Source organism: Littorina saxatilis, linkage group LG8, assembly GCF_037325665.1.
Source record: "Littorina saxatilis isolate snail1 linkage group LG8, US_GU_Lsax_2.0, whole genome shotgun sequence".
Taxonomy (NCBI): domain Eukaryota; kingdom Metazoa; phylum Mollusca; class Gastropoda; order Littorinimorpha; family Littorinidae; genus Littorina; species Littorina saxatilis.
Window position 1 is genome coordinate 2934005 of NC_090252.1, and position 3887 is coordinate 2937891.

General features: G+C 41.2%; 1 long non-coding RNA gene across 1 annotated transcript in view; it reads right to left on the reverse strand.

The window, feature by feature from the left end:
• The window catches only part of LOC138974924 (uncharacterized), a 2257-nt gene extending 981 nt beyond the window's left edge, over positions 1–1276 (reverse strand). The window contains exon 1 of the long non-coding RNA XR_011458449.1: positions 689–1276. This is a non-coding gene — a long non-coding RNA (uncharacterized lncRNA). The remainder of the gene's footprint in view (positions 1–688) is intronic.
• Between the last annotated feature and the right edge of the window lie 2611 nt (positions 1277–3887).

Genomic DNA, 3887 nt, shown 5'->3' on the forward strand with positions numbered 1-3887 from the left:
AAGGCCTCCATGACGCGGTGACAAGATGTAATCAGTGCAAGGCCTCCACAAGATGTAATGAGTGCAAGGCCTCCATGACGCGGTGACAAGATGTAATCAGTGCAAGGCCTCCACAAGATGTAATGAGTGCAAGGCCTCCATGACGCGGTGACAAGATGTAATCAGTGCAAGGCCTCCACAAGATGTAATGAGTGCAAGGCCTCCATGACGCGGTGACAAGATGTAATCAGTGCAAGGCCTCCACAAGATGTAATGAGTGCAAGGCCTCCATGACGCGGTGACAAGATGTAATCAGTGCAAGGCCTCCACAAGATGTAATGAGTGCAAGGCCTCCATGACGCGGTGACAAGATGTAATCAGTGCAAGGCCTCCACAAGATGTAATGAGTGCAAGGCCTCCATGACGCGGTGACAAGATGTAATCAGTGCAAGGCCTCCACAAGATGTAATCAGTGCAAGGCCTCCATGACGCGGGGACAATGAAACAAACAGACCACAAATCCAAAAACAAAAAGACTGCCAACGTTCCAGATTAAAAAAACCAAGAAAGGTCATGTTGGAGCGTTTGTTATTCACAAAACAATACGTTATAATCACAAATATGTCGACCCAACGGTCTTTTAATTGCACAGACAAACAATACATAAACAGGTACCGCTCAAGCTCAAATTTATTGTACGCTGTCTTACCCTTTCCTCCAATGCCTTCCGGGTTTGCAGAGACGGTCGGAGCTCTGAGGTCCCGGCTGTCGACAAGTTCCAGTCTGGGTTTGCCCGAGCCGTCCTGGGTCTCAAGAAAAGAAAACAAATGATATTGTGAAGTCCTGTCTACTGTACAGTATGCTAAATGCACAGTCCTCCATGTGAAATGCGTCCCACTGAAGGGAAGGTCTTATTACACGTACAAGCCTGATCTGAGACTGTGAGCCGAAATGTTAAGTAGGAAGGAGTGTGCTGTAAACACACAGGAAACCAGGCTTTCATTTGGAACTTTGAATTGGCGTGACCCCCCATTGATGACCGAGGAGTTTCCAATGGAAGCATGTCAGTGAGCGTAATCGGTGTAATGTTGGAAACACTGCTGTTGGAGAACTGTTCGTGAGGACCTCAGATATCGAACTAGTTCTGTAGAGTCGGGGTTCTCCGACATGTTGGGCAAGACGATTTTTTGTATTTTGCATACATGTAATTATGACAAAGGTAGAACTCAGCACACACACAAAACATAAAGTACTTTATTAGACAAGAAGTACCTTACGTATAACGTTGTTTCTTACAGCTCCACGAAACATTAAAGTCTGCTGGACCCAAGTACTAGCGTACTCGGGGATAAAGTACGTTATTAGACAAGAAGTACCTTACATATAACGTTGTTTCTTACAGCTCCACGAAACATAAAGTACTTTATTAGACAAGAAGTACCTTACGTATAACGTTGTTTCTTACAGCTCCACGAAACATAAAGTACTTTATTAGACAAGAAGTACCTTACGTATAACGTTGTTTCTTACAGCTCCACGAAACATTAAAGTACTTTATTAGACAAGAAGTACCTTACGTATAACGTTGTTTCTTACAGCTCCACGAAACATAAAGTACTTTATTAGACAAGAAGTACCTTACATATAACGTTGTTTCTTACAGCTCCACGAAACATAAAGTACTTTATTAGACAAGAAGTACCTTACGTATAACGTTGTTTCTTACAGCTCCACGAAACATTCAGTACTTTATTAGACAAGAAGTACCTTACGTATAACGTTGTTTCTTACAGCTCCACGAAACATAAAGTACTTTATTAGACAAGAAGTACCTTACGTATAACGTTGTTTCTTACAGCTCCACGAAACATAAAGTACTTTATTAGACAAGAAGTACCTTACGTATAACGTTGTTTCTTACAGCTCCACAAAACATAAAGTACTTTATTAGACAAGAAGTACCTTACGTATAACGTTGTTTCTTACAGCTCCACGAAACATTAAAGTACTTTATTAGACAAGAAGTACCTTACGTATAACATTGTTTCTTACAGCTCCACGAAACATTCAGTACTTTATTAGACAAGAAGTACCTTACATATAACATTGTTTCTTACAGCTCCACGAAACATTCAGTACTTAATTAGACAAGAAGTACCTTACGTATAACGTTGTTTCTTACAGCTCCACGAAACATAAAGAACTTTATTAGACAAGAAGTACCTTACGTATAACGTTGTTTCTTACAGCTCCACGAAACATAAAGTACTTTATTAGACAAGAAGTACCTTACGTATAACGTTGTTTCTTACAGCTCCACGAAACATTAAAGTACTTTATTAGACAAGAAGTACCTTACGTATAACATTGTTTCTTACAGCTCCACGAAACATTCAGTACTTTATTAGACAAGAAGTACCTTACGTATAACGTTGTTTCTTACAGCTCCACGAAACATTCAGTACTTTATTAGACAAGAAGTACCTTACATATAACATTGTTTCTTACAGCTCCACGAAACATTCAGTACTTTATTAGACAAGAAGTACCTTACATATAACATTGTTTCTTACAGCTCCACGAAACATTCAGTACTTTATTAGACAAGAAGTACCTTACGTATAACGTTGTTTCTTACAGCTCCACGAAACATAAAGTACGTTATTAGACAAGAAGTACCTTACGTATAACGTTGTTTCTTACAGCTCCACGAAACATAAAGTACGTTATTAGACAAGAAGTACCTTACGTATAACGTTGTTTCTTACAGCTCCACGAAACATAAAGTAGGCCTACGTTATTAGACAAGAAGTACCTTACGTATAACGTTGTTTCTTACAGCTCCACGAAACATAAAGTACGTTATTAGACAAGAAGTACCTTACGTATAACGTTGTTTCTTACAGCTCCACGAAACATAAAGTACGTTATTAGACAAGAAGTACCTTACGTATAACGTTGTTTCTTACAGCTCCACGAAACATAAAGTACGTTATTAGACAAGAAGTACCTTACGTATAACGTTGTTTCTTACAGCTCCACGAAACATAAAGTACGTTATTAGACAAGAAGTACCTTACGTATAACGTTGTTTCTTACAGCTCCACGAAACATAAAGTACGTTATTAGACAAGAAGTACCTTACGTATAACGTTGTTTCTTACAGCTCCACGAAACATTCAGTACACAACAACATGTGAGTAAGTGTTTAAAACCGAAATGCGATCATCAGTGTAATCGCCATCATCATCACAAGAACAGCATCACTTGGACATGCTCGATAACTTAAGGGTAGAAATAAGGTAGAGATTCTTAAGCGACTTACTCTTCTGAAGTCTTGAATACGGTTGTCCCAAACTTTTAACCGTATGTCAACGTTCCACGATGCCTCCGTCATCTGGAAGCGTCCAGCAAACAAATCCACGTAAAGATCCGGCACACTGCATTCCGTTCTGCACTTTGTGCAAAAAACGCCGCTAAAATGGTTGACGAAAATGCGCAGAGTGTTGCTTCCATCGAACTGATAGAACCCAGTGTTGTCGACAGTCTTGTGAAAGTCATTGTTGTGACGCCTAAGCTCCCACACACGCACCTGTCTGTCGTGACTGCGATGGAAGTGATAGACCTTCAGCACGCTCTTTGCCGCGGTTGACGGGAGGGCGTAGGGTAGGATAATGGACACGGGTCCGTTGAACTCGACCTCACCAGCCCAGAATTCCGCGACTGGACTCACGATCATTTCTTGGTCCGGAACCCTGAAAACCCTGGAAGCTTTTTCAAGGTCAACGGTCACAGCCCCGAGGATGAGCACGCGCTGATCTCTGTCCACTGCGCCCTCGGGTATCTCCAGTCGAACGTCCGATAACTCTTTCTTGACGAGGCCGCCGCTGTAAGTTATCTCCCTGGAA